Source organism: Numida meleagris, chromosome 10 (genome assembly GCF_002078875.1).
Source record: "Numida meleagris isolate 19003 breed g44 Domestic line chromosome 10, NumMel1.0, whole genome shotgun sequence".
NCBI classification, from domain to species: domain Eukaryota; kingdom Metazoa; phylum Chordata; class Aves; order Galliformes; family Numididae; genus Numida; species Numida meleagris.
In genome coordinates this window covers 10,809,536-10,832,290 of record NC_034418.1, presented here as the reverse complement: position 1 = coordinate 10,832,290, position 22,755 = coordinate 10,809,536, and the positions used below count along the sequence as shown (strand labels likewise).

Genomic DNA, 22,755 nt, shown 5'->3' with positions numbered 1-22,755 from the left:
TTTCATCTTTGCAAGAAAGCTGTTAATTTCTAGTTTTTGTTTTCATCTTTACTGTCATTTTCAGGTACAAATCTACATAATATTTGGTTGTTTCTTCATCAGAAATTTTGGTTAGGTCTTGCTTAAATTTCTGTTTTGGAACCACGAATGAACATTTGGTGCATGGGGACAGGGAGCATTGGAAATCTTCGTTACTGTACCTTTTTGTTTTAGGGCATATCCAGCACTTAAAAATGTGTTTCTTTCATTAAATATGATGTTCTTACATTAAATTTCTGAGAAATAGCACTTATAAAGTGAGACCTAGTGACATTTTTGATTACTTGGCCAAATCATGCCTTAAATCTATCTGGATACCAGCCCATTCCTCAGCACTTTTGCTTCTTCATGCTTGCTCTTCTTATTTGTAGCTCTTTCCATATCCCATTCTGTTACATATGTAACAAGAATCACTGTTGTTCCTTGTACTTTAGCTGTCAAATATACTAGACTATTTTGTAAGAACCTGCTGTTACATTTTTAGCAGCGCTTTTTAGGATGCCCAAAGTGGGCCAAAAAGCATAGCAGGCACAGCTCAGATCTACGTGCAAGGTTTTGCTGGGGTGAAAAGAAAATCCTTCTAGATGCATGGCTGACATGTTGATTGGTGGGAGGATGTGGACTGTCTCTTTCTCTTAGTAAGTTAAGAATTTGCTCCTCAAATACTAAACTTTAGAAATCTGAGCAAAGCTCAGTGAAATCAGAGAAGCTAAGCAGAGTGTGAGACCAAAGCTGAGAAAAGCCGAATTAGTTTAGTTTGTGAAAGTGCTATGGATTTGTTATTTAGAATGTGGGATCTGAGTAGCTACATTGCATTCAGAAATCTGTCTAGTTCAAAACCAGTGCTTTCTGGGTCACAGTTACTGCTGCATTATTTCTAAGTTTTAGTTTAGTCTTTTCCCTGTTTCCAAGTTTTCAGAGCCTGGCCTCGTAGCTCCCACTGGCAGCATATTAAGCCCCTTTAGATTCAATGTATCAAGACTTACAGTGCATGAAAATACAACCTGCTAGTGAGCTCTCAACCATTGCTTTTTCCTGATGCTTTTGTACCTAGTGAGCCAAGTGGTGCTGCTTTCTGACACACTCGTTGTGTGAGAGTTCCTAGGAGAGGATGGCAACTAGTAAAGGGATCTGTGCTCCACTTGAGCAGTGATCAAAGCCTGGAGAGCCCCAGGAAATATAGGCAGCCTCCCACTGTTAAGAGCTTTGAAGAGTACACCTTCTGAGGAAACAACACCATTAGGCAAAGATGGGACTGCATTTCATTATGCAAGGCTTTCAGAGTTCAACATGTGTCCCTCAAATATAATTTTACCATATTCCTCTTGTTTCTGTGCAGAGTATTTCCAGGAGTCTGTGCTGGGATATAATAGGACATATTTGTCAAAGACAAAGTCCTTCAGATGGTCATATAAAATGCATTATCTTTGTAGTCTGAAAATTGGATAAAAGTCTATTTAAACTCTCCACATTAAAACAGAACATTTCAAAGCCTGATTCTGAGTTAACATCTTCCATTTCTTTTGGACAGTTTAGACCTTGTCCAAATCTCTGTGTACTAGCTTGCTGACTGACAATTCTCTAAGTACCTAGTTTGGAATATTCTGCTTTACCTTATGCCACCTTTGTCAAGAGCTAAAATGCCCTTGTAAGTGTCAGCCAATGATGAAAAACATAATGTTTTGTTGCCCTCACCAAAAGGTTATTATCACTTATGTGGCTGTCTGCTTAAGAGTAATAGCACTTTCCTTGATAATGCTAGAAAGCCCATGTTTTACCCCTTCATTGACGTCAGTAGAAATGTAAGACTGGTTTATATAGAAGTAAACCAATAAGGATGTACTGCATTATACAATTACTAAAAGATCACCTCTCATTTTCATTGCCTTTATTAGTGACTCATATAGTCCAAAGACCAAATCCAGTGTTTTGACAACCTCTGTTGTTGACTCTTAAAACTGAAGGAAAATGGATCTACATAGTGCATTTTGCAGCCCTTACCAAGCAGGATTCCTACCAGTGTGGGGAAGAGGTTAGCCAAAGAGAAGTGCAAAACCACATCTTGACAGTCCCATCTTATCCTAATGAAGATGACTAGAAATAATTGATATTATTTTTACAAGTGCAATGACTTAATTGTATACTTACTCTGTAATGTCACTTGCCACTTCAATTACAGCCAAATTGCTTGATTGAAGTCAAGAGAAAAACTGAACACTAATTTCCAGGAGCTTAAGGCTCTATGTTAGGAAGGAGAATTTTTTTTTTTTTAACATTTCTATCTCCTTATCTCTTCTGCAGCTTTATATTGCATTGTGGTAAGCTTTTCCAGACAAAAAAAAAAAAAAAAAAAAAGTGAAAAAAACAAAAAAAAAAAAAAAAAAAAAAGTGAAGAAAACCAAAATCTGTGAAATTCTGCCATAAGCTGGACTACAAATGTGGCTAAAATTACTTTCTGTTTATAAACTCTCATAACAAGTACTGATCACGTATCTAATTACAGTATTTTAAAAGAGAGCCTATTTCTATAGAGATCTTCAAATGCACTCATGGCATGCACTATTCTTGGCTTTTTATATTCCAGAGAGAAAAATCTAAACCCTGAAGATAAAAAACATGTATCACTGACATAAAATAGACTTCAGAATCCCAGATGGCAGCTTGCAGGCTTTCCTGATATATGGAAGTCCCAGGGCTCTTTCTATAAATATCAAGGATCACATGTTCCTACATCACTGAAACATCAGTAAACTCTGTTCTATCTGCTTCAGAAAGTGGGACAGTCGCATCACAGTAAGACATGTAAAAAATCCAAGACAAACAGTGGAGACAATAAGACCTGTACTGCAAGTCTAACTATTTGGCTCAGTACTCTTTCTTAATAGTGACAGTTATCAGTAGGTGGATTGTTAGATCAAGTTCAAGAGGGCATGAAAGGGTATTTAAAGCACAATTTTGTTTAATATCAGTGTTGCTGACAAGCTCCCTTGCTGTATGAGTGTCCCAACTGTTTTCTGTAATCACCATTCTTTCTGGCCCAGCAGAACAACTTCTAGCCCAAAACCTTTCAGTTCCCACTGGGCCAGAGGCTAAAGTTTTCATGCTGATTGTTTTCAGGTAAATTAGTGTTGATTTCTATGGTATTTTAGGGAAGGGTAAAATTAATTACATGGTGAAAGATAAGATTTGGTTCCATAGAAAACACTCTGCAAGAAGTATATAATACTGATGTAAAAACCTGGAGATCTGATGTTTCAGTTGAAATCAGAACTAAAGCCTGATTTAGTCTTATTTGAATGTTCACTGTTTTTGTTGTTGAAAGTCAAATTCTTCTCTTATTCTAGTACAGTCTTTCTGGCTTCGGTAGAGCTGCACTTATGTGATTGATAGCTGGAGTTGAATCTTCAGGGAAGGAGTTTAATGGATAAAGCACTTAACAGAACATAATCCTAGATTAGTCACAGGCTGCCTGTATGATCTTGATCATATCACTTTATCTAGTGCCCATCTTCCTCTAGAAGAAACGATAGCATTTTCACACTGTCCAGAAATGCTGCAGAAGCTGTCCATTAAGAGTGGCAATGTGTCATGCAGGGACATAAATCTTAGAGTTGTAAAACAAAGTTATTAGCAGTCAAAAGATTCTGTTCCTCTGGCCTTATAGATTCATATTTTACATGTTAAATTTTCTTAATCCATATTAACAAAAGCATCTCTGTACTCAAATCTTCTAAACAGTAGCTGAAAAAGCCATACTGCAACTACAGACTGATTGTTCATTACATTTATGCTTACATCTGCCTTTCTCTGCCCATCTCTGCTGTTGTATAAATGTTTCCAACTGAATCCATTGGAAAAAAAAGCCCTTGGGGGAGTTCTCCTTCAAATAGTAATGGACCTGTCAACTTGGCCACTGAACTTGGAATCATGGGTAAAACATTAGTGTGAAAAATGGATAATAATCTGTTCATTCTTAAGCAGCAAGAGTCTCTGAAAAACAATTAAATTTAAATTTTTGCTAGCAGCCACAGAAGAATGATATTAAGCATAAGTAGGCATAGAAATCATCTACTTGGCGCGCTGTCCAGGCATACTGGGGGAAAGAGTATGAAGTTCTTGTTCTATCTCTCCTTTTCCTTACTGGAGTGTGTTTTTCTCTGTTATTACCTGCCCAGAACTTTTTCTTATTGAAAGAATTTAATCCTTTTTGTCAATTCATTTTAAAGAAGTAACAGACCTTAGGATGCAATTGAAGAAGACAGCATTGCTCTTACATCTAATGGCAATACACAGTCTGTTTTTAAAAGTAGCTGTGGTTGAATACCATGCTTTGCCATAAGAGGGTTTTTAACTTGTATTATCAAAAAATGTTGACATATGGTACAGTAGCTGTATAAGTTGTCTGGGAATCAAGAAATGCTGAGCTGGAGTTTGAGTTTTGCCACGCTCATTCCACCTACCAGTAGAGAGACCACAACTCCAGAGAAAACCAGTTTCTATTGACTTAGACTGGATTTCTAGATAAAGAAGTAAATTCCCAGACATCACTAACCCCTTCCTCAGTTATTGTAAAATACATTAAATTATGCCTGCCTTCTGAAACACTGCAGGGCTTGCAAGAGTAACTTTTTCAATTGGCTTTGAGATCCTTTGAATGTATAATTATGATATTATTCAGGTGACAGATGAAATACTGCAAGCCTTCACAGTTCCACAAACAGCAGCATTTTTTTTAATCAAATTCAGAGTAGTAATAATGAAATTGAAATGAAATAATGAAATTCTTCTAGCATTTTTGGACATTTTCTTGTTAAATGGTGTAACTTCTCCATAATGAGTAAAATAAAATCAGTGAAAGCTTTTCCTGACATCATTCACCAAACTGAAAGTCAACTCATTTTCAGTCTGATTTAAATATGGAATTAAATTACTAGAGCTAAAAATATTTCTGCAGTTCTGCACTAGTGAAAAGTGACAAATACTTACTCTGGATAGTCTAAGGAAGAAAGGATAGCAAGCCATGAGAATATTATAACCAATTCTTTTCTTTTATGTTACCATGGAAATTTAGCTACAAACACTTGTGTTTACACTGTACAGTCCTCACGAAATCTAGCTTGTCTGTTGTTTTCATAAGACATAAACCCTTTCGACTCCGTGGGTGCTGAACAGTTCCTAACAAGGAGAAAATGGAAGGCGACTGTTATAGATGGGATGTATGCAGTGCTTCATCAGTTCTCAAAATAACAAGGCAAAGGCATTATGGAGGACTCATTCTAATTTAAACATCCATTTGTTTATGGTAACATTAATGTGTTTCTTGGGTGACTTTGTTTAGGTTCTGTGCCTCTTAACCCACATGACTGTATTCCCAAAGTATGTGGATACAGTCGTACAACTCAGCTCCCTCACTTGATTTGCTATGAAGAAAGAACTGTGCAATCTGTAATCCATGTTTAAAATAAGATCGTTATTTTAAGCAACCTTGTCCTACCCCATCTTCAGATGCCTGAGGGATTCCCTTTGGTGTTCCAATAAATAGAACAACAGCAGGCTTTACTGTGCATTAAGCAATCATGTGTATCTCTTACTGCTCAAACAATGCAAACTGAGCAATTAGATAGAGTTGGAGTAAGAAACTGGCAAATCGCAGCTCTGATTTTAGGTACTTCAAAGAATGTAAGGGTAAGACAGAAAAAGCATGGTGTGGAGATTAACCTATCATGCAGAAATATCCAAGACCATTAGTCCAGAACAGAGGAATCTAAATGATCTTAAGTATCTTCATGTAAATGGAATGTTTTCATCAGTTGTCACTTGAAGGTCATATAGCTACGATCCATGACCGCATCTCCGAATTAAAACTGGCCCATTGCCATATACGTTTCTATTTTGCCTTCCAACATGCGGCACACAGCAAATCTACTCTTCATAATGAAACTATGCACACAGCAGCATTTCTGCAAACAGAGACAAAAGAAGGCTGAATTTAATGGGATTATTCCTACGTGTAAACTAATCACAGGTTTGTAGGATCAAGGCCCATGTTCCTTATCCAAAGGAATTATCCGGAGTAAATTTAAGATTACAGAAAAATCTCATTTCAGTTGAGTGGAATGATCTGAGTCAAATGATTTTGAAAATCAGGATTTCATGACTTATCTTGGAGATTATCTGAGGATAACTTACATTCGGGAGATCTGAAAGAAGAATGGCACCTGGAGATACTCAGCTGCTTTCCACAATGGCAATTTCCACCGTTGCTAAGGCCCAATATCCTAAGGACTAATATCCCAAATATTTGACTTGCAGAAGTAGATGATAATTGCTGACATGGGATGTGCATAGTACAGAGATGCGTCCATATAAATGAAACTTATTAAATATATAATTCTTCTGCAAAAGCATGACATCTGGTCTAGGGACATTAAATTAAGCTTCAGGGAGACTTTTTATGATTAATTTTGTGTATTTTCTATGTTCATTTACTGATGGTTCAATTCAGATTTGTTACTGCCAGTGATAACAAGGTGATTAATATGACAGCTACACCAATCCTACTAGAAGGAAAGAAGGCAGAAAGAAAGAGCACAAAGAAGCTAGAGTACTGCTGGGACAGTTCTGGGCCATAGATTCCATGATAGCCGTTTCTGTCAGAGATTTATGATAACTGTACTGAATACTTGCTGCTGGTAGTCATGGGTCGTGTGCTACCAAATCTTCACTTTAAGATGAGTGCTGCACCAGCGGCAGTCTGAAAGGAAGGGAAGCACTGCCAGGATAAGATTTGATAAAGGAGGTGGCAGCCCTAAAGGAAAGATGTCAAGAGGGAGGAGAGCTGCTTTGCTTGGGGGCAGATGAGGGAGTAGGCATATGAGAACCATCTGAATATTATGCTGGTTTTGTTCCTGATAATATTGTGACCTGTGTTCACAGTCACTTACCAGAGGTGATGTTCATTTTCATGACAATACAACTGTTCATCATACGACATGGGATGTTCTTTTATGCCATTGTGAGAGGTTGGATTAAGAGCTTTCAGAAGTTGGATTTAGGAAAGTCTGTCTTCATATTTTCAGCAGAGCAGTCAGACAAGCTAACATGCCTACATCAGCTCCTAAATCCTTAGGCACCAAGCATCCTTAGCTGACTGGCATTCTAATGTATTACTAACTTCGTAAGGCAGAGCAGAGATGATGTCAAGCTGACTCATGATGACCAGTGTTTCCTTAGTGAGGACAGTCTCAAAGCCCTGAGAACTCCAGCAGTTTATCCCTGAATTGCAGGTCTAACTCAGCCACATAACAGACTTCAATCTCCCTCTGTTTGTCTTATCTATGACCAGAAGGCAGCCCATCTCTAACCACTACATGTAGACTTTCTCTTTGCTAGATTACTTTCCTGCTTCCTCAGTGCAACTATTCTCTTTGACTGGAGTTACAGGAATGTCAGAAGTGGAAAGGGATGTAGAGCTTAAGCTTATATTAAAGGAGCCTGGCGACGAGGGTGCAGATTTATCTTTGAATGTTCTTCCCTCCTACAGTTCTATTGAGCTGGTGATGCAGTTTTCTGTACCAGTCCTGCAGTGACTAATACCTGAAAGCCATAGAAATTGCTCTGAACACTTGAATGAGGGAACATGTGCCTTTCTGATATCACAAGAGAGAAAAGTATGGTTTTGCTTTTATATCACAGGCTTAGATTTATATCAGGTTGCTGTGTAAGTACAAAAATAATAGCAACCAGGAAGTAGAAAGTGAGAAAGCCAGATATTTTTCAATCTGTTCACCAAAAACAGCTGTATGGATAATGTTTCTCTATTGAAATGTAACTGAAACAAACAAAATCAGATGAATGATTGCTGCACTTTACTTTAGAAGCAACAGTACTTGAAGGCTTGAAAAAATCCGATTTCATCTGAACCTTCATTTTTGGGGTTGTTGTTTAATTTGATATACATTTTTAGTGATAGTTTAGTTAAAGCAGTTTCCATATGAACTAAGAAACAAGCTTTGCAGATAGAGCTTGCTCTACTTTAGTATATCCAGAAGATTTTTCTCAGCATAAAATGACGTTAGCATAATGTCTGAGGCTAGAGAATCTACTACAGAGACGGGCCATTGAAACTCAAGCCAAGACATTTATTCTTTAGTTGACATAACATGTAATTAAAAAATTCTTATGATGGGTGTTCTATTTTGAAGGAGCAGACATTTAGCCTTTTTAGTTCCTTTTTTGCATCATATACCATGATTCAATTCTTTTTGTATTTTTTTATGAAAGCAGTGTTTCCCTGTATCTTATGTGCACGTCCTTCCTCTTTTCTTTCTATTGATTTAAAATAATAAGCACAGCTTGCATCACATTTGGAATTAGGGATTTAAAAAAAAATATGAAGAGTTATTATCCCATACACATATGTATTGACTTATTTCAATTGCAATTTCCTAAATTTTCTATGTCCGTTATGTTAGTATGGATTTGTTATTTTGAGAATCTTTGTACAATACACAATGACTGCAGGCTCAAAAAATGAACTTCCAAAAGACCATTGCACTTCAGAAAGCTAACCCAACCTTTTGTTATTGGCAATGCATCGTGTGAATGTGCACAAAATATTGGGCAGTATTTTTTGTAGGTAACAATTTGTACATTCTCAGTTTTACTGCAGATTCAGGAAAAAAAAGTGCTAGAAAATGAAATTTTTAGTATTGGATTTTATTGACAAAAGAAACAAAGACAAGAGTCATCAGGCTTAAAGCTTCCAATACCACCGGGTGGCAGGTGCATGGAGATATAATCTAGTAGAAAGCTTTCTACTGAGAGTCACAGAAAATCCCCGTGTTCCTGAAATCATTATGAAGTGCCACTGAGAGTGCTGCCAAAGCATTACATTGCTACTGCATAGGTAACTTAAAATCAGAACTGAAATCCTGATTGAAAAGCTTCCATCAGATATTGTAAAAGGGCCATTTTTTTTCTTAAAAAACAAGGATTTCCTTAACATTACAGCCACTGAGTGCTCTTTTTTTTTTCTATTTAGGAAGAATTTGGTTATTCAGCATTTTACCACTGGAGTGATTGTATGGTATTCAAGACTCTGTCTTTTATGATAACAGCACCTAAACAGCTAATTCCTAGCTTTAAAGGAGACAATACATCCTTGAGAATCTAGAAACATTTATTTAGTTAGTTCGCATGATTGCTTGCTGTATACATGCACCAAAATATAGGTTACTGGCCTCTGTTTCCTAAAGCTTAAAGCCTGAATTGTTCAAACGCTTTGATACAGAATAAGGCAGAACAACACAGCTTTACCTTACCTTCTGCACATGAAGAAATAGACTCTGTCCTTGAATATATCTGGAGCATACACTTTGAAGATTGGCTTGGAGTCTGCAATGTGAGGATTTTTTACTGTAACTTGCAGCATTTCTCTGTCCTCTTTCATAGGCTCAAAATTAAGAGTTCTTAGAATGTTTGTTGTCCTCCTTTCTAGCCCATTTGATGGCAGTTTTTATTGGGCTTGCTGTCAAATAACACATTATTTTAGTTTCACAGAAAGGTTTGAAAGTGACCTGAGGCTTTAGTCACGAGTGTTTTCCGCTTATTCCATTTAAACCTTTCAGCTCAGCAGCTGGAGAAGTTTCTCACAGACTGCATACATCATGCTTCAGGTCTCTGCTTTGGAAACCTGGAGAGAAGGCACAGGCAGTTCCTTGCTAGTTTTGTTCTTAGAGTCAGAAAGAAAACCTACCTTGAGAATCTGGAATTGAAGATATTCCTAGGGTGTATGTTATGTTTGTATGTGTGTTATGTAGGTGGGATGTATGTCAGCACTTAAACCATATGATGAGTGAGAGGCTTTAGGTATCTCCTGCATGTGTCAGTATTTCAGCTAAATCTGCAAGTGACAGGTTTGCCTGTAACAATATTGAAGCAAAATATGTTTTGTACAAATAATGAAAATGCAGGTCATGGTTGCTGGTGCATCTCATCTTCTGTAGTCATTTCTACCACTACAGATGGGGTCTTTCCTTTAGCTTTGCGCTGAGATCAGTTATGGCCCAAGAAGCACAATAATGGATCAAATTTGAGTTCAGGCCTATACCTCTTACTTGAGGTTTACTTAGAGAGTGGTAGTATTTCTTAAACATTCTTGTTTTAACAGCTGGTGTGAATGAAACCTTATTTTCTTGTCTGCAATGCAAGGATGTGAAGTAGACAGCAAGCAAAGAAACTGTTTAGAGGAATCATGGCCTTGATGATTTAACTCAGTGAATTGCCCTGATGTGAACAATGTCATTTTTTTCTATTCCAGTATTTTAATACAACTTTGCTTAATCTTTCAAAATAAAACATACTTCGAAGTAACATGTCCCCTCCAGGTTTTACTTTAGCATGTGCATTAAACAGCTGTTAAATGTCTTCTGTATTCTATACCAGCGGTAGTTGTCTTTATGGATCAAAACCAAGCTATACCTTAGTTCATGTGCCAATTTTGATGTAGCAGAGAATTTCTGTTTGCAGCTTAAGCAATCAGGTGGCATTCACTAAATGCTAATTTAATAGCGTTATCAGGATCATCTGGTTTGACATGCAATTGCCTAGTCAAAAGCATTGTCTCTTTTCTCTGGAGCAAGATAAACTGGAGATCCTACAACATTTTCCAGGCATTAATGAAGTGTCTAACTCAATGAGATGTGTTCCCATCCACAGGAAACTGGAAACTGGACATTCGAGGGTTAATGTTTGGAACAGGAATACGATTCCAAAAATAGCATTGGGAAAACATTTAAGATAAATGTCAGTAATCTAGCAGTAAGTTCTGAAGCACTACGTTTCTCCACCTATTTTTTCCTTTGTTCTGGAGGTTTTTTGTTACAAATTGTAGAATGACAAGCACCCATTACAACTCATTTAGCTCAAAAACTATTAATTCTGCTGCTGTTATGGCATGAAGTAACCTTTTCCTCTCTTATGAACATACGGAAATGCACTATAAACCCTTTACAACATCTACAATACAAAGAATATTGCTGTTAAAAGCCACCTTCTGAGACTGACGCAAAGCAGCATGACCAATGCAAACTAAATGAGGCAAATCTATTGAAGAAAGCAAGATGTTGAAGGCAGCTAAGAATTTCAGATGAAAAAAAAAAACTTCTCAAGATTAACCAAGGGTCTTATTCTTTGGCTTAGTTCTCATTTTCATCAGTATAATAAGCCAGAGTTCAATGGAGTTACTCCTGATTTATAACAATGTGAGAGGAAAAGAGTACGAAATAGGTCATATTCTCTGCTGACTTTTGCTTTGCATGATGACTGTCTGACATCTGCGCTAACATTAAAACACTTCCTTTTTCCTTTAGGAGCCTTTTATACCATTTGTACTTGCTGTGTAGGGGAGATAAAAATTAATTGTGGTCTAAATTAAATCCCTTTGAGGTGCATTTATATATGACTAAGAGGACTTCTAAAAATATGCTAACATATTACAAAAGTGTATTTTGAAAGAAGAATGTTTCAATATCTTTGCAGGTAAAGGCTGTCTATAGATTGTGTGCCTTTACAGGATCACCTCAAGAAAATAGCATGTTATCTCGTCTGTCATCGCTTCAATCTTTGTCTATAAGGTTTTAATTGAAATGACCTAAAATGACTTTTATTTCTTTCTAATCCACACATTTTCTTCTGCAGTAGGAGGACCTTCAAGTAGGACCGCTTGAAAAGTAATACATGTTAGGGAGTGCACCTAATTCTGCACTTCTTTGATATTAGTAGACTGCAAGCCAACATAGAACTAATTTAATAGATTTTTTGTAATGATGCTGGGTAAATCTCCTTGCTTACCTATTCAGAGTTTTCCCAAAATCTGACAGGCACATCCTTCGTATGCCATTTAAACCATTAGAGCTTATATGATGCAACAGTGGCCAGAAAGTGCCCTCTCAGATACCACAAGAAATCCTGGTTATGAATACATTGAAACAACTCATTCTGCAGATCTGAGAATTATCAGGAGTTTTGCCCTTATTTTCCATTCCATGAGATCTTAATGCTCATCTGAAGATACGTCATTTTCTTTCTACTCTTGACCTTTGCTGTTAAATCTTCAGGAAGCTTTTCCTCCATTTTTCCAAACACAGAATCATTTTAACATGAAGAATTTCAGTACCCAATCAGCTTAAAACAGTGGTTTAACAAGGTCAAACATTCTCACCCCCTACGGAGATCCTAAATCACCTCTACTTTCATATTAAAATACTGTCTCCTTCTGACTTTGGTTAGGCAATAACACCTACTGTTCAAAAATATGTTAGGAAGTTTATCTATAGAACTAATGATAGAACAATCCATGCTTCTAAAATAGTCTCCTTTTAGCCTGCTTATCTCTTCCCTGACATTTCTTACTGAGCATCAGTGAGCAGGCAGCTTTGTACTGACATCTGAAAGCTACTCTACAGCAGCAGTGTGCAAAAGGCTATGGAACAAGAAGTCACATGGTTTCTATATTTTATCTGTTTACTGTGCTCATAATGCCAAATGGCAAATTAAAAGAATGCCTTAATCCCAAAGAGTAATGCATGATATTTCTCCTTTCCGTGTGTGATTATCTTTGTGGAAGGAAGGCGTTTTATATTTGTTACTCAGTTCTAGACTTCTCTCTGTAAGAGACAGTAATTTCTGAAATGTGTAGTATAAACACTAGGTAACATATGAATTAGGTTATTTTTATTAAATGTTTGATTAATTTGGAAAAAAATTTAACATATGTGAATCCTAAAACATTTGAGTGTTGGAGACAAAGGAATATGTCTTTTTAGAAGGGTGTTGAGGAGATTGGTGTTACCTTGCTACTTTTCATAAGAGCGGCAGGGAAGATGTCAGAACCACTGGCATGTGGTTATTCCCATCTTTCACCACTGCTGCTCTGATAATGGAATTCAGTTCTGAATACTCACCTTTATCTTCTCCGATTACCTAGTTCTAAACATGTTTTTTAATACACATGATGGCACAGGAGTTGTAGGAAAGCATCTATTAATTGTTACTAATAAAGTGCATCTGATGTTTAGCTTTGCTATTTAAAATGCAAAAGGAAAATACAAACTGAGGTGTGGAGACAAGCTTCCCCTGTCACTCCTATTCCCTGTAGCCAAATGTGGCCTGAATTAGTTTTGGGAAAGGTATCTGACTCAGGATGAGCACCCACAGATGTTCAGTCTAGTTCTGGAATAGGTTGTAAAATGTGATTCTGTTGTGAAAAGTGCTCGGGATTTTAAAGGTGCCCGTGAAGTTGTTACCGTGAGATAGGTAAGCCCCCATGTTTTCTTTTCAAACACTGTAATTAGCCAGCGTGTGCGAGTATTTATTACACCTGAGAAGGTAGGAAGTAAGACATAAGATCTTACATGACATACATCTTACAGAAAGTGCCTTCTTGGCCATGACCTCTAAGTGACTCATATTCTTTAATTTGCAAATTTCGGTAGAGTGGTATTAGCTGGTAATGTAGGCTTATTTTTCAATTATAATTATTTTATCTTCATTTCTTTGATTAATATTGTTTTCTACTTTTTTTCTTCTCCCAGACACTCACTTGTCGACACCTGCTCAAGCTGTTTCTAAAAGATCCAGGCTGTTAATTCTTTCCTTTCTCTGATTTCCAAGTACACTGCTTAAGCTCTAACATGACAAGCAAATACATTACAAACACAAAAGAAAAGGGGTATTTAAATATCCATTTTGAAAGACTTGAACAAAATGAACACTGGTCAAAATAAACTTTATGGCTGTTATTTTAAGCAATATGAGTTTAATGCTTTAGCTTGTATTTGATGGCTGGAATACTGTCAGAAATAGATGCATCTGTAAGTTACTTTAAAAAGAAGATTAATTGGCATCAAAATGCCATTTAACTTATTTCTCAATAAATATTCCACTATTATTTTCTGTGAAGCTTTTTAAAGAACATCCAAAATATATCTATAAATACTTTTTTCATTAATTTCATACCCATTACAGTGCACAGACCTTGACTCTGCACATGCAGTTGAGCAGCTGTACACTTCAAACACACTTTTAACATATGCAGAACATTCCTAAATCCCCTTTGAAATGTTTGCTGAAATACTGCTCTCTGAAAAGTAGTACAGTTGTACTTGGACCATGTTGTATGCTCATTAATTCAGAAAGTATCAGGTGAGGAATAGGATACTAAGACTGACAATAAAGCTACAGCACTGGTTGTGCAAATCTGGAAACTGTTTTCAAAATACTGACTTTATCAGTACTGAATTTAAGGGTCCTAGCTGGTAATGTAAAGCACAGCAGCAAGAAAATGGAAGAGCTCTGTTCAAAGTCAATTTAAGTACAGACTAATGAGTTGCTGAAGCACCTATTAAATAGCAGATGGAACTTATGGCTGGGAAGGAGAATGACTGCATGTGTTACTCAAACAGAGGACAGTTACTGAAGTCAAAGAGGTTGTTAGGAATTAAGAGACAAATTTAGCATCAGTGACATTTGTTTTGGTTGCATGCTCTATTATAGGATTGAGCTGGAGCATAATATTTATGCTAAAAGGACTGGCTTTATTTTCTTTAATAATTATGATAACTTCTCCAAAATGTCTTTGTGCCTAATGAAATCTCAGGATAAAGACAGTACACAGTATAGATTGTTTTCAGCATGTATGAATATTTAAAGTGAGTGGTTCCAGTGAGCAGTGCTTATACTTACAAACTGAAGATATTGTTTGCTTTTTGTCTTTTATTGTGCAAAGATTACATAGTATAAGAACGTGTAAGAATTGTAGAATTAAAGGTAGACTACATGCATCCAATTCTTCATTTAAAATAAAGATGCTGACTGAAAACTAGAAAATGATATATAGAGTAAAGAATGTTTAAAGAATGTTTAGAGGCACTCAGAACCTTCTAGAAATTGTCCTCAGGGTCTCTAAGAACTATTCTATCCGCTGTGAACTAACTTACCTATAGGCTTACATTTTTTTTAATAAACAAAGATCAGGAATTCTTAAGACATGTAAGAACTGGGAAAACTGGATGCTTTGCAGCTCAGTAAGGGACCCCAGTTTCTGTGTTAGAATGGAACAGGAATTGCGAGTCCTTTGAGTTACCACAGCAACATTTTCAAGTCAACATTTTTAGGATTTTTTCTGAAATGCTTTAAAAAATGCTTCTGTGTTTCTGTTGACATTTTTCTTTGAAAAAGTTTTTTTTAAACAAATAGTCATTTTAAGTACTAAGATAATACTTTAGATAGATAAAAAACAGACAAAGCTTTTCTATTCCATATATGATATTTCTTCATCTTTATCTTCCTTTGCTATCAGTTCAAATGTTTGTCTGGGTCTAAAAAACGGGATGTTGCTGAAGACAGATACAAGAACACTCATATCAGATAAAAATACATTGATTTCCATGTATTTCCTTGAAGAATTAGAAGGATTAAAAAGCACACAGCAAGCTAAGACTGAAAGTGAATTGTTGATATGCTGCAAAGGCTTTTTGTAAGCAGCACCAGACTGGTGTAATGCAGGTGAACCACCTTACTGTATTTTACTTACACCTGTCTTACAGTGGTCTCATTTCCCTTAACTTCATGGGGCTAATGAAGAGTGAAAATGAGAGGAGACAATAATCCTTGTGAAGTGCTGGGTGGGTATTTATGGTCATTTGAGGAATTTTATGTTGTCAACTCTGTGAACATATAAATGCTATCTAGATTCCTATCTTCTTTAAATACAATGCAAATGAACCACCATAGTTTGAAGGTACTTCTGCATATTCTCTTCCGCTATTGAGATACACTGCTGATAACTGTGGAAGACCCTGTAATATAAATTAACCTCTTGATCCAGATAGAAAAAATACCATTTTTCCCTCCTGAGAAGGCACAGTCACTATGGCAATGTAACAATTACCATTCACATTCAGTGGCATTATTCCTTGGAATTTTGTCCTAACCTGGGGGCTGGGGAAGGTTATGGAATGGATAATCTCAGGAGACATCATGGATCAGTTAAAGGTCAACCAGGGGATCAGGCCCAGTCAGCATATGTTTATGAATGGTAGATCCTGTTTGACAAACCTGATTTCATTCTATGACAAGGTGACCCGCTTAGTGGATGAAGGTCTACCCAGACTTCAGTAAGACCTTTGACACTGTCCCCCACAGCATCCTTGGGGAGAAGCTGGCTACCCATGATTTGGATAGGCATACGCTCTCCTGGGTGAAACACTGGCTGCATGGCCGGGCCCAGAGAGTTGTGGTCAATGGAGTTAAATCCAGTTGGCAGCCAGTCACGAGTGGTGTCCCCCAGGGCTCAGTGTGGGGGCCTCTTCTATTCAACATCTTTATTAATGATCTTGAGGAGGGGATCGAGTGCACCCTCAGTATGTTTGCAGATGACACCAAGGTGGGAGGGAGTGTTGATCTGCCAGAGGGTAGAAAGGCACTACAGAGGGACCTGGATAGACTGCATCGATGGGCAAAGGTAAACAGTATGAGTTTCAATAAGGCCAGGTGTCGAGTCCTGAACTTTGGTCAGAACAACCCCAGGCAACCCTACAGGCTTGAGGCAGAGTGGCTGGAAAGGGCTGGAAAGGCTGGAAAGGGACTGGAAAGGGAGTGGCTGACAGAAAGGGAAGTTGATGTGCTGATGGACAGTCGGCTGAATATGAGCCAGCAGTCTCCCCAGATGGCCAAGAAAGCCAATGGCATCCTGGCTTATATCATGAATGGTGTGGTGAGCAGGACTAGGGAAGTCATCCTGCCCCTGTACTCGGCATTGTTGAGGCCCCACCTCGAGTACTGTGTTCAGTTTTGGGCTCCCCAGTACAGAAAGAACACCGAGGTGCTGGAGCAGGTCCAAAGAAGGGCAACAAGGCTTGTGAAGGGCTTGGAGAATATGGCCTACGAAGACAGACTAAAGGAACTGGGGCTGTTTAGTCTGGGGAAGACGAGGCTGAGGGGAGACCTTATTGCTCTCTTCAAATACCAGAAAGGTGACTGCAATGAGAGCGGGGTTGGTCTCTTCTCACTGGTGACAGGTGACAGGACAAGGGGAAATGGCCTCAAGGTGCACCAGGGGAGGTTTAGGTTGGATATCAGGAAAAACTTCTTTACAGAAAGGGTTGTTAAGCACTGGAGCAGACTCTGCAGGGAGGTGGTTGAGTCACCATCCCTGAATGTGTTTAAAATCTGTTTGGATGTGGTGCTTAGGGACATGATTTAGCAGTGCGTTGTTAGAGTTAGAGTAGTATGGTTAGGTTGCAGTTGGACTTGATGACCTTTAAGGTCTTTTCCAACCTGAGCAATTCTATGATTCTAATATTTGCTGTATTGTGCGTCACTATAGGGAGGGAAAAAAAACAGGGATAGTTTACAGACTGTTTCTATAACTCTTCATAAGAGTAAAAAGTCTCCATGACATTCTATCAGCTCTTTCTAGAGTATCCAGAAGGTCACAATATTAAAGAAACAGAGACTGTACTTCCCTGATACTGATGCCACTACCTAGATGTCTTTAATACAAGAAATGTTGGTGGCATTTATACTTTTATATGGAAAATGTGGTGTCTGAATGAGACTAAAGGTGTCAAAGCACAAAGTCACTCCTTCAGAATGAGGAGAATGCATATGATAGCATGCAGCTGCATGTACAAGATGTTTACCCAAACCTTTAATAGGTCTTCTTCATGAATCTCCTACAGTGTTATTAGCTTGTTTTCATATTACTGTGTTGGGTCACTGTCTTTGTCAGCCTACACCTTTTTGTACCTAATTATGGAACAAAGACATTAATAAGCACTCTGTGGATATATGTAGTGCAGTGTTACAGGACTCAGTTCTTCCAGACTCATGATCAGTATCTCTGTTCATGGTGCAAATTCTGGAGCAGGTTCCTAGTGTGCTTTAGGTACAAAACAAACTTTCTGTGATCCAGAAATCCTTTGGTATGAAGGACTCTTTTGGTCTGTTTTAATTCCTGGTCATATCTTAATGCTAGGTTCCAAATACTCCATGATGATAGATTACTGTGAATCTGTGTCTGTGTGCTCACCTGGTACATCTGGATGTTTGGGCTTAGCTGGCCCTTGCTGAGAGCTTATTTTGTTCAAGGAAGCTGGATTTAAGTGTTGCTCCTGATCTTAAGCCACTCCTACACAGTGTCCTTGGTGTGGATCAGTCAGTATTGTCTGGCTGCACTGAGAAGCTGCAGCTTTGCCATTTCCTAGGATGGATGGAAATGGGGTGAGAAAAGAGTTAGATAACCTGAGCAAATAAGATTTTCTGTGGAGATTGCCTTAGGGCAATGTACAATACTCCCAAGCCTCCTTTCTATTGCACTTTTATTTTTTTTTGTCTACATGAGCAGACACATCAGTGAAATTATCTGGTTAGATAGTGCTTGATACTCTGCATAAAAATTTTAAAGGGTAAGGTAAAGAGTCGGATTCCATATATTTCAGTCTGATCTCACAGCAACGTAAGTTTGATTAAATATGGTAACTCTTGATTTAGGACATGAATCACTCGCTTTCTTAAGAAGGTATCCAGATTTAGTCACAAGAGTAAGACAAATACTCATAGGAGGATGGTGACTTACATACTCTAAGTCAAGCGTGCCTTTAGAAATTTAGCTTAACTGGATGTTTGAACACATGAACTGAGATCATATCTAAGAATCAGTTTGAGTATCTTTATGCTCAGTAATAATCTAAGGTTTTCTATTGAAAGGAACGTTTCATATTTGAAATGGAGAGTAGCTAAGCTCACAGGTTCATGCTTAAAACTAAAAGCTTATTTCACATAGAATCACACAGATTTCCTTAAATTAATTTCCTTAATTTAATGCTAAGGATATAAATACTTTTGACTACATCTAATTGACAATAAATTTAACAAGACAAGGAAATCCAGATGTAGGTGAACGGTTTTGATCTTTCCTGTTTAATCTATCGGTGTCATTCTAATGTCATTTAAATATATAATTCTGAGGAAAAAAATATTAATTTATGCAAACAGAATAGTAATACAGCAGTGGGATTCTCAGTACCGAAAGGGAGCAATATTAAATTTGCCTTTAATAAAGCAATCTATCCATTTCAGTTTTGATATGTTCTTTAATGCACATCAGCTTGTATAGAAGGGCTCTAATCATAAAATACATTTAGAACTGTAATAGAAGAACGTTGAGAAATTCTGCTGTGGATCTTCAAAACGTTCTTAGATCCGATGGTACTTCCCAGGGGAGGATTTATCAGTGACTTGGCTTAACTGTCCCTTCCCTAGTGGCTTGAGCTGCATCAGCCAGGTGCACTCCTGGACAAAGAGGTGGTGAGTGAGCTGGAGAGGGTCAGCATTCCCAGTCCCCTGGCATATGCTTAATTTCCTAAATTAAAGTTGTTCTTAGAACTCCAAGATGCTCTTCAGAAACACTAGCACATAATTATGCTCTTTGGAGCGTAAGCATTCCTGTGGCAGGAGCATAATGCGTTTGCAGGATTCTGACCTGTGGTCTGTTTTTACTCAAATACAATGCAAGATTTTTCCAGTTTTGTTGTTGTTGATTGCCTCCCAGATATAGAAACATAGTTTAGTCTGCAGTCATTTAAATATTCAAAATATTGGAAACAAAAATAATCAGGAGAGCGTTACTGCATTCATTTTAATTTCTCTGTCTGAATGCATCCATCTGTCAAAACATTTTTGTGCAAAAAGATCAAGAGGCAGAGTTTTGAATTCTTATTATGCATAGCTAGCCAATTTTTGTAAAATCTACTTTAAAAAATTGAAATGTTTCCCTTTGTATGCCTCTTCAAATTGCATCTTTAATGACAAAAGAAATAAATATCTTTGCTGTGGTCAGTACTAAGGGAAAACTCTTAGCAGCATCAAAATGATTAGCATTGAACCCATGGTATTTGCAAGCAGGGCTGGGCAGGAAACAATTTTCCCACGTGATTTTTGGAGGAATTCCTTTTTTCCCTTATTTCTAGACTCAGAACACTGTTTCCACTAGGAAATATGGGGAAATGGAGTGAGAGTAAAAGGAGATCTCATAACACAATAGTTCTGGAAGTTAGATATGTATCAATCCGTGTTTGAAGATACACTTCTTTGATTAAATTGCAATGGCTCGGAATTAAGAAAAACAAATATAAAAATGTAACACATTGAACTTTCATCTCCTTGCTGCATCCTCCCAAGTAATGGGCATTTTAGAATGTTTTGCTTTGGAGACTTAAAAATTCCTGAGACAAACTTGGGTCTCTTCTCCTGTACTGTAAAGTTACTGAGAAGGTTCCTGATATTTCAGCACAAAAGGAAAAAGCACATATGGGCATACAAAAGGCAAAGAAGCCCCTGTCATGGTAGGATTATGTTACACCATAGATGCATCCTCTCAGGTTTTTAATAATTCAATACATAAGATGCTCAAGCCTTCCTCCCTGGGAAAAAAATAAAAGGAAAGAAAGAAAGCTTATCCCTGTAACCAGAGCTCGGCAAACAGAAGGAGGATGCAGTGCAACTTTATGGAATCTTATACAGATCTAATATGGACACCTCCCACAGTTACTGTCAGTCTTAAACTTCACCATAATTTCATGAGCAAATTTATACAAAAACTGAGAAATAATTAAGAAATATCTTTTACTTGATTCTTTGGAGTTTATGTTGTCTAAATTTTTAACTTCCTGTAGCTTGAAAGCTATGTTCTTACTTCTTTAGTGGAAGTGAGATTCCAACTTCATTGTTCCAAAAGATAGAATATTAAGTAAAATATCTGCTACTACTCTGATAAAGTTGCACAATTTGGACTGATGTGTTAGAATTATGTTCTTCTCTTTGAAAATCTGATTCTTAGCACCATGCTATTCAGTAAAACTTCTCTATCCACGTGACATCAATTAATTCAGTTTAGTATTTTAGTGATTTTTTGTCTTCTTCTTTAATCAGTGAATTGTAAGCACTGAGAACATTCCAAGACAACAGAGTTGATTAATGCAATCCCACTTGTTCTGTGATCTACGTTTTTTTGGGGTTTTTTTGTTTCCTAAGTTAGGTAAGACAAATTATTCTGGAGTAATTGCTTAGCTTTGCTTTTGATCTGTCTGGAGAACTATGCTTGTTCATCTTTTTGTCACAGTGTGCTTGTTGGATGGGAATTGCCCTGCGATTATTTTGTTTTCAGAATGTATTTCTGCTTCTGCAAACATACCATACATTTTCATGAGATGACATAGACACTCATACAATGCCAAGTTCTATTTTTGTTTTCCCAATAGTATAGCAAGAATACAATTCCAAACCAATAGCTTTTTAAATATTTATTCAGTCTTACAGATCCAGTGTACCATGCTGACAGTAAGCATGCGATAGTGTTTCCAAAAACAGGGCCTAGATCTGCAAACTCCATAAAAAAGTAGGATTTGTCCTGTGTTCTCAATGAGTTTTTGCATAAGTAGTAGTCTACTGAAAAGAGAACAATAAAGCTGGCTGTACATTTAGCAATGGAGGTGCTTTGCCTTCTTGGCCATACTGATAGGGATGTAGATAAGTAGAATGAAGAGTTTCAGCTTCTCTTTTTTTTTTTTTTTTTCCTTTTAATCCTTGCAGGAAATTCTAAGGGTAATAGAAACACAAATATTAAAATACAGTCAGTGTTCTTCATCTATTATTCAACAACTGCCCTTAATAAGCCATTTTCAATGTCATGTAAAATGTTTTCCAGATTTGAATGGTTTTGGCAGCTTTTCTCGCAGAGATACAATTAAATTCAAGGCATAATACAGAAAACTGTCTAAACTGGATCACTTCGGTAAACCAGCTTCAGCAGGGGCTTATTCCTTGAAAGAGATGGGATTTCTCTGGATTACATTAATGCCAGTTGGAGTTTTAATTAAACCTCTATCCTGCTGTTGGAAAGGTAATCTTTACAATCAGAGAATTAAAAATAGCCCTTTCTTTTTGGCTCTCGGAAGTGAGCAGGTGATGTTTTGTGATGCAGGAGGTTTCCCACTGAGCATTGCATGGAAGCAGCTGAGAGACAAGTGATGTTTCATTCCGCCACTGTTTCCCCTCCCTTTCTGTACTCTGTCCCCCCTCTGCATTTACCCCTCCTGTTGTAGTTGTAGAGGATGAGAAGAGAACAGCAGGCAGCAGTGTGATCTGAAAGTCACACTGCAGCTCTTTTCTGGCCTGTGCATGCGCTCTATCCCCTATCTGCAGTTTCAGAAGAGACTGAAGGGAAGTCAGAGATGGTTTCGTGAACATTCCAGTCCAACCCTTGAATGAAAAGATCAAGCTGCATATAGATGTCATTTGAACATTTTCCTTTTGGCTGGGTTCTTTATGTGACTTTTGTGAGTGCCAAGGTAGGGTCAGTCTTCATGTGACATCCAAAGTAAAAAATCCTAAAAAACAACAACAACAACAACAACAACAACAAAAACAAAACAAAAAAAAACCCACAAAAAAAACAAGTTTGGTTTCCTAGATATAATTTTAGCTTTGATTTTTGCCACTGAACATACATCTTCCAGCATAAAAATAAAAGTTTAGTATGGCTGAGTGCTTCCAAAACTCTTAAAAACAAACCTACAAACCTTTTGATGTTTAGTATTCAGAAGAATATTAAAAATGTTTGTCCACTCAAGAAAGACCTGGATTCAACACCCG

At 37.4% G+C, this 22,755-nt stretch overlaps 1 protein-coding gene across 1 annotated transcript in view; it reads left to right on the top strand.

Annotated features, from left to right (window-relative positions):
- Nucleotides 1-22,755, top strand: part of LOC110404137 (fatty acyl-CoA hydrolase precursor, medium chain-like) — an 84,396-nt gene that overhangs the window by 17,688 nt on the left and 43,953 nt on the right. The window lies entirely within an intron of this gene.